Here is a 12,800-nt window from a genome sequence, read left to right on the forward strand (position 1 = left end):
GCCAGGCACCCACTAAGGGCCGCCTTTGTCTCCATTTCTTGTTGTTGTTGTTGTCGCCGATGTTAAATACAGCGCCAGGCACTGTGCCCTCGTTCGCGCCGCGCCAGCCTCGGGCAGCGCCAAGTGAGAGATTCGGTGGCCAGGCAATCGCCTGCTGCAGGTGAGAGTCGGCGTCGCGCCTTGGGCTGCAGCGCTCTCGGGAAGCCGTCCCACGACACGGTGCGCGACCACGCACCTGGCCCACCTGAGTTGGACTCCTGGCCAAGGGTAACACCGGACGTCGTGAGTGGTGCTCAGAGGTAGAAACATCGGGCTCCTGCGACCCACCACGTCACCAGCCCGCGTTAACAGCGGTTGTCCAATGGAAAATCACAAGCGTGTCAAAGTTCACCAATGGCTCAGGGCTTGTAAATGGGAGATGAGTCCTGCCAGAATTTGACCGTGTAAATATCAGCACTGGGAGACAAAGGCAGCCTTTGGCTTGCTGGCCTCAAAAGGTTAAGAGTGCGCGTGGCAAAATGTTAACTACCTCGCCTGGCATACAGGAGTGTGTGGGTTCGATCCCGACCCTGACGATGTGTGCTGTATATTTGGAGTTTGCAAGCCTCGCTCTCCCCGTGTGCGCGTTGATTTTTCTCAGGATCCTGCGGTTTTCCCCTCCACGTTTAGAACCAACGTCACGCGTTTAGAGTCTTTGACTGCCACGAATGTCCACGTGACAAGCCACTTCGTTTGTGATGGCCAGGCCGCTTCTGAAAGAGAACTCAGTGGGGCCTTACTCGGTAAAATAAAACAAAGTTTAGTTTAATAATGAATTGCTAACAGAATATACGGGGGATCTTTGTCTTCGTTATTTTGTGAGCGAGTGCCTGTGTGTGTGTAAAGTGCACGTGTGTGTGTGCAGGGAGTCTTGGTACGGCGGTAAGCTTTCTGAACTTTGAACTTAACCACCTGAGTTTGAATCTTGGCCATGGCTAACATCAGTGGCGAGTGGAATGTGACATAATTCTGAGCTGACTCGGCCTCAAATGGGTAGCTGGTGCCGTGTGTAAACATCGGCACTGGGGAGACTAAGGCGGTCGGGCGTGATTGGTAGTTATCCCACCCCTTCGTGCGCCTTACCGGCCTTAATAGGTGCTCGCTAACAGCACTTGCCCCAACAGTCTGTTAAGGCTATACGGGGGATATTTGTCTTTGTGTGTGTGTGTGTCTTTATGTATGTGCTTTTTAAAATATTATTTGACTGCACAGCTTGGGACGCCTTTCATCACTGTCCTGAGGGAATTTCCATCTGGTACAAATGCAATGGAAGGTTGATCGATGCCCGGGTGCTGTCAAAAGATGCATCTATACTGGCCAATCATGTATGTTGATGATCTGCTAATTGCTTCTCACTGAGAACTAGTTGGAGACTCGACTGCTGAACCTGGAGCATGCTACTAAATGGGGCCTTACCATCAGCCCCGCAATAAATAAAGCACCTGCCTGGGTGTTTTATGTCTTCTTTGATGTTAACTCCCTCGCCTGGTATGCAGGAGGTCGTGTGTTTGATCCCGACCCTGACGCCTGCTGCTGTATATCTGGAGTTTACGTGTCTCTCTCCCTGTGGTCGCGTGGATTTCCCCCCGGGTGTGTTTGATCCTGCTGCTGTATATTTGCAGTTTGCGTGTCTCTCGCTCTCTCCCCGTGGTCACGTGGATTTTGTTCCGGGTTCTCCGGGTTTTCCCTCCACATTTAGAAACGTGCGTTTAGAGTATGTGGCCGCTATAAATGTCCACGCGATAAGCCACTTCGTTGAGCTATCATTTGCGGCCAGGTCGCTTCTGAAAAAGAGCTACATAGCTCAGTGGGCCTTACCTGGTAAAATAAAAATAGTTTTAGTTTTAGTCATCAAATACTTCACCCCCTCGCCTCTCCATGGAGTGGCAGTTGTGGAGCGAGTGACATTTTAATGCCAGGGCAGTGCGGTTATAACCATTTCTGATTTGGTAGCAGAGGTCTGACTCCAAGTCAGTCGAGCGGAATAATCTTTTCATCAGTTTGACACGTAGGCTTTCGTGACCAATATTATTCACGATATAAGTTTTGGGGTTGGATCGTGTAAATATAAATGAGTAGTTAAACAAGTGACGACGTCACATTTCTCCCTCCATTTAAATACAGATTGGAACAGGAGGAGGATTTTTCACCAACTCTGGCTGTCGCCTGATGAAGCTGGTTGTAATTACCGGCGAAACGTCAGGGTACTAGAATAATAAATGTTGTTGTGGGTTTACTCTCCAACACACCAGTGTGCTGTACTAGTCACAAATTGCAATGTTCTGTTTACGTAACAAACCTTACTATTTGGTGGCAGGTTTAACGACACATTTATATTTACACAATCTAACCCGAAAACCTCTATAATGGATCTATTCATCAGCTGCGTAACCCTGCTGTGTGGAACTACCTGGCCCATCGCTCCACAGGCAGCTCCCTGTTCTTCTCGGCCACAGTTACGCCATCCCTTATCTTGTGAAGGAACATCTGCACCAGCTTAAAACATTCAGGCTGGCCTGCCTATGACCCATCCTGGGTTTAACCAAGTTGGAGTGTGTGAGGAGCTCACAGATTCTCGACAGATCTGGACACAGTCCCATCAATGAGCTCCTCCGGCAGGCGAGGCTGCACTGGCTGGGTCACGTAGCCCGCATGCCCAGCTGCCGCACGCCCAAGCAGCTTCTGTTTGGCCGCAACGAGTGCCATTCACGGGCGCGGCACGGCCCGGGGGAGAGATGGAGAAATGTGGTATAGGAGGACGTGGAGCTGACGGGACTTGCCAATGACTGGTAGCGGCGGTGTCAAAATCGGCCTCTACGGAGGAGGGTGGAGGAGCGAAGCTCACAACAAATGAGTGGAGCGCCGGGTGGATAAAATACAGCCTTGCTGATGGGATCCTGTCATTGGGGGGGTGGGGGGGGGGTCATTTGACCCTGCTGATGAGAGCGGATGTGCGAAGGTGGGACACACATAGAGACACGGGCACATACAAGTACAGTACAACAACTGATTTTGCCGTCGGTTTTCCACAACGCGGCCCCTGGTCATGACCCAAACAAACTGGTGATGCCATCTAACCACCACCACCTGCACCACCAGCACCACCACCAGCACCACCACCAGCGCCTCCACCAGCACCACCACCGGCACCACCACTGCCACCACTACCACCGCCACCAGCACCACCACCAGTACCACCACCATCAGCACCAGCACCGCCACTCCAGTGGCAGCTGTCCTTGTGTGGCACCACGCATCGGTCTGCCATACCGGTTGGCCAACGTTCACCGCTGTACGCAATCACAATCCACTACATCTTCGCTGCGTATATATATTTTTTTCGAAATTGGCAAATGTCTAACTATGATTCCGGCACGCAAGGGCCTACTGATGACGTTAGGGGCTCTTCGATGTCCACCGTACTATCATTACGTAATAAATGAGTGTAATTATGCTTAATGCACACACACACACATCAGGGATAACCAGGACGGCCCGGCGGGTTTGAACCACGAACCTCTGCAAGAAGCTGCGAGCCACGACCCCAACGCGGCGCCTCGTGCAGCGCCCCGGCACCTCCGAGCGGCCGGCCGAGTGCGAGGCGAGAGCGGTGGCGGCGGGGGGGGGGGGGGCGACGTCGTGGTGCCTGCGGGGGGGCTGGGGGGGGGGCTGGGGGGCGAGTGGCGAGATGGGCCGAGGCCGCCGATGCCGCGTCGCGTGCAGTCACCTCGCTCGCAGTCACCTCGCTCGGCCAGCCGAGTCACATCTGGTCTGCATCTTCACAACGAGTTCAAAACACACACACACACAAAGATAAAGATCCCCCGTATAGCCTTAACAGACTGTGGGGGAAAGTGCTGTTAGTGAGCACCTATGAAGGCCGGAACGGCAAACGAGGGGGTGGGTGGCCAGCACCACGCCCAGCTGCCTTGGTCTCCCTGGTCGCAATGTTTACACATCGAACCCCGGTACTCATTTGAGGCTGAGTCGACCTAGGAGAGGCCCGGGACTGGGTTCCGACAATCGTCGCTGGTGTTGGCCATAAGCCGAAATCGATCTCGGGACGCCGAGTTCCTACATTGCTGTGCGCTACCACTACACTGCCGCTTCCCATACAGATACACACACATGCAACAACAAACAAAGACACAGATCCCCGTATAGCCTTAACAGACTGTAGGGGCAAGTGCTGTTAGCGATCACCTATGAAGGCCAGCACGGCACACGAGGGGTGGGTGGCCAGCACCACGCCCGACCGCCTTTGTTTCCCTAGTGGTGATGTTTACACACCTCACCAGGTACTCATTTGAGGCTGAGTCGACCTAGGGGAGGCCCAGGACCGGTTCAGATAATCGTCACTGGTGTTGGCCGTGAGCGGGAATCGAACTCGGGTCGCCGGGTTCATAGCGCAGCGCTAACCACTACACTACCGCTCCCCACAGGCGCATGGACACGTGAACCGGTAACCGCTGCATAGCGATCGGGACAACGACGTCGAGTTGTAGCGGGTCACCATCGCGGAGAAATTCGCTCACTCTCGAAGAGCGACGCGAAGGGCATCAGCGACGTGGCCAGCCGCCGCCACCCCACCCACCACCCCAAGCTCTGTGGTCCTCTCTTGATTAAGGTGTTTTCGGCCAATTGATGACTGTTTATCTCCGTCCATTTGTGTGCTTGAATCTCATGGAACAAACAAACTAGAGGCTCCATTATTAGACTGGCTTGACAGTTTGTCGAACAGAAATTGGCCTTTTCCCAAATGCAGATTGCTTGTGTTGCGATCGAAACGTCGTGATTTGTTTGATTTTATTTCTAGCTACGTGACTTTACCGAAAGAACAAAAGAGTAATATCAGAATTGCCAAGCCTATGGACATGAGCGGTAGGCTGTCGGCTTTTAAATTTAAAGCGTATTCACGGCACCCTGATTTTCAGAACCAAACCGCACCGCTTCGTGAGATGTTCCAAACTATTTGGTGACGCTGCGTTGGCAGAGTTGCACGAGCACAAGAGGCCGGAGGGGCACGATAAGTCCCCGTTCAATTTGCAAAAATGTTAAACCGCTGATTGGTAAAAGCACGTGCTTTGGGCTCGTTACACAACTGAAGAACTGACCCCAATCGACTGTACGATAGCATCGCGACCACCGCTACCGTCGAGCTGTACGGAAGAAAGAAAGAAAGTGGATAAAAAGGCGCACGAGCGGTTGAAATCTCACCACCCCCCCACCTCCTCCTCCTCCTAGAATAACGAAGTGCGCGCGTGTGTGCCGCGGCGTGAATGACGATCGCCGCCGCGTTGGAGTGTAAACAGTGGGGAGCGCGCCAGTTCGTGACCAGCGTACCGACGATGACCTCCACTGACCCACGGCCGCTGTCTCAGCCGCAGCAGGTCGGGATTCGTCTCCGCATTCACCCGCCTTGCTGTTTGACGCCCCGAATTGGGTGGACGCCTTCAACCCACGAAGAGAAACGGAATGCGTCGCCTGGTCTACAGGAGGTCGTGGGTTCGATCCTGACCCTGACGCCTGCTGCTGTATATTTGTAGTTTGCGTTTTTCTCTCTCTCATCATCATCACGGTGGCTAGGAGATGTTAACTACCTCGCCTGGTATACAGGAGGTCGTGGGTTCGATCCTGACCCTGACACCTGCTGTATATTTGTAGCTTGCGTGTTTCTCTTTCTCATCATCATCACGGTGGCTAGGATATGTTAACTACCTCGCCTGGTATACAGGTGGTCGTGGGTGCGATCCAGACCCTGACGCCTGCTGCTGTATATTTGGAGTTTGCGGTGTCCGTCTCCCCCGTGGTCGTGCGGATTTTTCTCCGGGTCCTCCGGTTTTCCCCTCCACGTTTAGAATCAACATCACGCGTTCAGGGTATTTGGCTGCTATACATTCCCACGTGATAAGCCACCTCGGAAAACCTATTCTCATATGTTGGTACTGGCAAAGGAGGTCCCATGATGGAGATAATCCACCTCGCTGGGCTACAGTTCACCGGGGCCTGAGCTGGTAAAGCAACCGCGGACTACGGGAGCTGAGGGGGGTTGAGACCGGAGCACACGTGGATGCATAGCAGGTGGTATAGGCTGCGCAGCTTAACGCTGTAAATCCATGCTCCCACGCGTCTGCTCCCCGCCCTTCACAGCCTCATAGTGACCAGCTCGGTGAAGTATGGTCAAGTAACCCCTCCCTCCCCCCACCCACCCACGTGGCAGTCACAGATCCACTCCCCCACCCGTGGCCAGTCGCCTGCGATGATTGCTGTGAAATTCACTTCATGTTGGTCTACCAGGCTGGACTGTTTGGTCTCGTCCTTACTGTGTTAAACCACCACACTGCAGCCCACAACAACCCTCACTCACCACACTCCAGGCCACAACAACCCTCACCCACCACACTCCAGGCCACAACAACCCTCACCCACCACACTCCAGGCCACAACAACCCTCACCCACCACACTGCAGGCCACAACATCCCTCACCCACCACACTGCAGGCCACAACATCCCTCACCCACCACACTGCAGGCCACAACAACCCTCACCCACCACACAGCAGGCCACAACAACCCCCACTCACCACACAGCAGGCCACAACAACCCTCACCCACCACACTCCAGGCCACAACAACCCTCACCCACCACACTCCAGGCCACAACAACCCTCACCCACCACACTCCAGGCCACAACAACCCTCACCCACCACACCTCAGGCCACAACAACCCTCACCCACCACACAGCAGGCCACAACAACCCCCACTCACCACACTCCAGGCCACAACACTCACTCACCACACCGCAGGCCACAACAACCCTCACCCACCACACAGCAGGCCACAACAACCCCCACTCACCACACTCCAGGCCACAACACTCACTCACCACACCGCAGGCCACAACTGCTATTATTCTGCAGCTTGGGAATTCCCTCTCGCCGCCGTCTCTTTGCTCCCAAGCTCTGACCATAAACCTGTCAACTGCCACCTATTACGTTGTGCTGTCTGTTGCTGGCCGCTGGACGTTTTGCCACTGTTTCCGCATGGTGAACTTCTTTTGCACCGTACGTAGCCAACCGTGTTTACAGCACACAGTCACTGTGCTCGAAGCAATGCCACGGGGAGGCTTTCACGCAACTCCCGATGAGCACGGTTGGCGACGTACGGTGAGAAATAAATTCAAAGACAAAGATCCCCCGTGTAGCCTCAACAGACTGTTGGGGCAAGTGCTGTTAGCGAGCGCCTATTAAGGCCGGAACGGCAGCACCACGCCCGGCCGCCTTTGTCTCCCTAGTACCGATGTTTTTACGCACCGCACCAGGTACTCATTTGAGGCTGAGTCGACCTAGGAGAGGCCCAGGACCGGTGCAGATAATCGTCACTGAGTGTTGTCCGTGAGTGGGAATCGAACTCGGCTCGTCGGATTCGTAGCGCGGCGTAGCGCTCACTGCTGCACCACCGCTCCCCGCGAAATAGATTCGACGCACGTACATACACACATGTGGCCGTGACAAAAGCGTGAAGCTGACCGTATATCTTGTGCCATGTCACACGAAGAAAGGACTCTGTTCTAGCCGCCTCCGGTTAGCTTTTGCGTGAACCCAAGCGATCACATCGCTGCTTCGATGAACCTTTTTGCGTAAAAAGTGTAACGTCATTTAGTGATGCTGCTGCGGCTGCTGTGTTGGCAGTGGTACACGAGCACAGTTAACAACAACAACAAACAAGTCAACATATTCCGTGTCAACAACAATAACTACAAATGATATTGCGCCATAACATGGCAAGCCATGACAAGGCCACTGAACAAACAACAACACCACTGAGAGTCCTCAGTCATTAAACAAATCACTTGGTGAAGCTGCTGACGATGCTGCTGCTAGACTGGTAGTGGTGCACACGCGCAATCATAGCCTTGAGGAAGGGCCATCGCCCGAACCGTCGCATATTTCTATTGATTTATTTAAAGGCCACACGGTGCGACTGAGGAATGTATCAAGTGTTCCTCGTCAGTCACTGGTCCATTGCGGCGAGAAATGCACTGTACGTTGAACTTCTTTCGCGCCGTACGTAGTCAACCATGCGAATCGGGGGGAAGGTCAACAACGAAAAGACAAACACACAACAATGGACGTGGGAGCCGCGTGTGACTACTGACGAGGCGGGGAGGTTGGAGCCAGCCTCTGATTCACAACACAGACTCGGCAACTCGGAGATTGGAGCCAGCCTCTGATTCACAACACAGACTCGGCAACTCGGAGGTTGGAGCCAGCCTCTGATTCACAACACAGACTCGGCAACTCGGAGTTTGGAGCCAGGCTCTGGTTCACAACACAAGACTCGGCAACTCGGAGATTGGAGCCAGCCTCTGATTCACAACACAGACTCGGCAACTCGGAGATTGGAGCCAGGCTCTGATTCACAACACAGACTCGGCAACTCGGAGATTGGAGCCAGGCTCTGATTCACAACACAGACTCGGCAACTCGGAGATTGGAGCCAGGCTCTGATTCACAACACAGACTCGGCAACTCGGAGGTTGGAGCCAGCCTCTGATGGGCTCTGCAGGGCTGTGGACAGAAGGTGATCACCAATGCCTGGATGCTTATTTGGAACAGGAGCATCGCTGACATTAATTGTATCATTCCTATTGTGAGTGTGTGGGAGGGATGGGGCTATTTTCTTTTCTTGAAGGATTTTCAAGTGGGGATAAAGTGGCAGCTATTTGAACTAAACAACGTGGATTGGAACCCGAGCTACGAGATGATAATCGAGTATCACGTGCGCGTGTGTCCCTCTGCCTCCATGTCAGACGTCGTCATCGCGATAGAAGCGTTGCTTGAACAACATAACACACTTTGTCAATAACAGTGCGTGTGTGTCGCCTTGAAAGGAACGTTCTGGACAATAGCCCTTGCTTATAGCGCGTAGAGAGGTCAGAGAGATGGAGTGGATGAGAGGTGGGGACTGCACTTTAACACCATGGGGCCTGATGAGAATTACATAAAAAAACACGTGTCAGTAATTAATGGTTTTAAATTGGCATACTGTTAGTTACAACTTTAGTAGCTATTGAGTAACATGGTTCATACAATATACAGGATACATTTGAATATTACTGAATGTAGGAATAAAAAGCTCGATATTTCAGCCAAGCGAAATGTTGAGTTTTACAGAGAGAGTCGTAAATATTTGTAGAATATAGAATGGTGGTTGTGTGGCCGGTGCCAGATAACAGACCCGCTTGGGTGCAGTGAGCCTTGTAACGTTCTTACCCCGTGCCCCGACTGGACATCTGTGAAAACGAGCTTTATAGCTCATCGGATTCCTCCAGGATAAATACATATTCTGATTCTCAATTGAGCTGCCCTCCCTGGTGCCAGCCGGAACACTTCCCACTCCCCCCCTCGGGTGCCAACCAACTTTGTGGCTGCCACATTCAGCGGGAGGGGAGCGTGCGCGCGACGGTGCAGGCCTGGAGCGTCTAGGAGACGTGGTGTTGCCTCGACGCAAGGCCGCAATATCTGATGTGTCGCCTGGTACGCAGGAGGTCGTGGGTTCGATCCCGTGTCTTTCGCCACGTGCTCACGTGGAATTTTTTACCGGGTCCACCTCCGATTTGCACGGTTGGCTACGTACGGTGGTGCTCAAGAAGTTCAGCGTACAGACACACATTGAACTTCTTACGTAATAACCCAGTGGAGGCCGGGGGCCTCAGGAGGACGATCCTGTGTCAGAGCCGGCACTGCTGAGATCCTGGGGTCAAATCCGGGTTCCAGCCACCAGAGATCAGACCGGCTTCTCAAGTGGAGCGTAGCGAGTTGATGGCCTCGGCCTGGCCATCAATGACGACACAACAACGACAACACAAGCAGGCTCAGCACACGGGGCGGCAGGGTGGAAGCGCAGTGGTCGCATCTCTGCCTCACAGCACGAAGGGGCCTGGGTTCGATTCTTGACTCGGATGCCTCTTTGCGGTGGAGTTTGTATTTTATCCCCCTGTTTTGTTTCCTCCGGGATCTCCGGTTTCCTCCCGCATCATTGGTGCTGGCCAAGCATCCCATTGTAGCAGCTCCCTCCTGAACACGAGACGCGGGACTTGGTGCGACTTTCCTGAGTTGACAAGTGTAGTGCAACAGCGCCGGCTGGTGGACAACAGCGGCAGCTGTGGTGGACAGACGGCGCACACGCCGGTGAGGGCGTGAGCACGGGGTGTGGGCAGAGCGGAGGAACTGGGGCAAGGGTCACGGAGGACCCCGTCTGGAGGCCCCTGGAACCTGCCGGCGGGTTCGAGAAGGAGGCGCTGGTCAGGGCGGAGCCAGGCCGCGCTGCCGGGAGCATAAAAGGAGCCGAGAGCAGGGGGCTCAGGGCTGTCGGAGGTGGGAAGTGGACTTGTCTCGTCGTCGCTAAGCGTCTCCGCTAGATATTGCGCTACGACGGAGAGGAGTTGGCTATCTCCTCTGGCTGTTGTGTACAGGCTGGGCTGAGCTACTGTGGAGAGTGTGTGGACGAGGCCGTGAATGGTGGTAAATAAAGAAAGTGCCTCCTACAAACTCTGTCTCTGAATCGTTGACACAACACTATAGTTATTAACATTTGGCTTATTTTAGCTGTGACAAGTAACGTTTTGGTTGGTCGCCATACGATGAAAAATTCTATGCGGGACATGAGAGAGGCATGTGCGAACAGTGAACCCAAGAGACTCAGAGGTAGGTCCACTGCTCACTGCAAGATTCGTGAACGGAGAAGTCTTCACGTGTGTACAATGTGCGTCGGACTTCTTTCGCACCGTACGTAGCGAACTTTGTGAATGGAAGCCGCTGGCGGCACTATTGTTCGTGAGAAGACAGCGAAATGAAGAACACGTGAAGGGGCTCCACCAGAGGCGAGGAGGGGGAGGGACGAGAAGGCGAGCGCGAGTTTGGCGAGTGGCGGAGTGGATATGGCTCACGACGTCGGCGCCTCGCTAGAGAGAGCGTGGCAGAGGCGTTTATCCAGGGCGCTACGGTGGCTAGGAGATGTTAACTCCCTCGCCTGGTATACAGGAGGTCGTGTGTTCGATCCCGACCCTGACGCCTGCTGCTGTATATTTGGAGTTAGGTGTGTCTCTCTGTCTCATCATCATCACAGGTGGCTAGGAGATGTTAACTTCCTCGCCTGGTATACAGGAGGTTCGTGGGTTCGATCCCGACCCTGACGCCTGCTGCTGTATACCTGGAGTTTGCGTGTCTCTCCTGTGGTCGCGTGGATTTCCCCCTGGGTCCTCCGGTTTTCCCCTCCACATTTGGAATCAACGTCACGCGTTTGGAGTATTTGGCTGCTTTAAATGTCCACGTGACAAGCCACTTCGTTGAGCTCTCATTTGTGGTCGGGTCGCTTCTGAGAAAGAGCTACATAGCTCAGTGGGCCTTGCCGGGCCAAATAAAAGAAAGCAGTTTAGTTGAACAAAAAAACATTATTGACAATGAGCACATGGCCCTTGCGTGAGTTTGTTGTTGTTGAGCCACGCGTGCAGCGGGTGTAGGGATGGGTCACGGGCGGTGGGTGGGGAGGGAGGGAGGGCAGCGCTTGCCCGGGGTTAGCGGGGTGAGCGACGGAGGTTGAAGGGGTGTTTCTTGCCGGGGTCTCGCTTCTTTTTTTTCTGTGCGTGTGTCGTTTTTTCGTTTTACGGTCTTGGAAGACCGTTTACAGATGTGAGGTCTGGAAAGCAAAAGAATGTGTCACGGTGCAGATCGCTTTCAGAGACCGCGTGAGGTCAGCTGGAGCGTTTCACGCTGGAGAACACAGATTGCCGCACTTGAAGCGATCGCAAGGGGGAGGGGGGGGTGGTAGGGGGGTTGGGGAGGCCGTGGGCCATCCAAAGAAAAACTCCCATCATGTGCAGAGGCGAAGACGCCGATGAGACCGAAGAGGAATGCGTCGAGGGGTCCCGCGCGAGCCCCCCCCCCCCCCCACGAGGCATTTGCTGACAAAAGCCCCCCTCCCCCCCCGTCTGGACGGATGAAGTGAATGTGGTTCCAGCCCCCCCCCCCCACCAATATATATATAAACACGCCGTGTATGTATTTAGTTATTTGCCCGGGGAAGGCCTCGCCTCGCCTCGAGATTATTTGTCGGGAGGGGTCGTGCCGCGTCCGTCGGGATGTTTCGTTGATTTCAGGCGGAGAGAGCGCGCGCACCGGAGCCCCTCCAGTCAGCCGGGGGGGCGGGGGGGCGGGGCGGGGGGGGCTCTGGTGAACGTCTCGAGAGGCGACTGCGGCCTCCGCTGGCCAGCCGACTTCAACGAGACGGAGGAGTTCCCCCAATCCGTCCGACCAGATGCGACCTGCCGATAGAATCGCTGTTTGTGTTGCGCTCGCACCCGCACCGCCGGTTAGCAGCGGTTCGCTGCGTACGATGCAAAAGGAGTTCAACATACAGACGTACTACCACTTACACTACACTATACACTACAACACACAACGCTACTCTATACTACACTGCTACTATACACTGCACCGCTATGCTAAATTGAAAACTCACTTCTTTAGAAATGCTTGTTGTGTTCAGTTTGTTGTCCTCCAATTAGCACGGTCGGCTACGTACGATGTGAAAGAAGTTCAACCCGCAGACAGACAGACATACAGACAGACAGACACACAGACAGACAGACATACAGAGAGACACACAGACAGAGAGACACACAGAAAGACAGACAGACAGAGAGACACACAGACAGGACACACAGAGAGGACAGACAGACACACAGACAGACAGACA

General features: G+C 54.1%; 1 long non-coding RNA gene across 1 annotated transcript in view; it reads right to left on the reverse strand.

The window, feature by feature from the left end:
* Positions 1-3,671: 3,671 nt before the first annotated feature.
* Positions 3,672-12,800, reverse strand: part of LOC133354690 (uncharacterized) — a 29,187-nt gene continuing 20,058 nt past the window's right edge. Inside the window, exon 3 of the long non-coding RNA XR_009756611.1 lies at positions 3,672-3,816. This is a non-coding gene — a long non-coding RNA (uncharacterized LOC133354690). The remainder of the gene's footprint in view (positions 3,817-12,800) is intronic.

This window comes from Lethenteron reissneri, chromosome 48 (genome assembly GCF_015708825.2).
Source record: "Lethenteron reissneri isolate LAM-NWPU_2019-01 chromosome 48, ASM1570882v1, whole genome shotgun sequence".
Lineage (NCBI taxonomy): Eukaryota > Metazoa > Chordata > Hyperoartia > Petromyzontiformes > Petromyzontidae > Lethenteron > Lethenteron reissneri.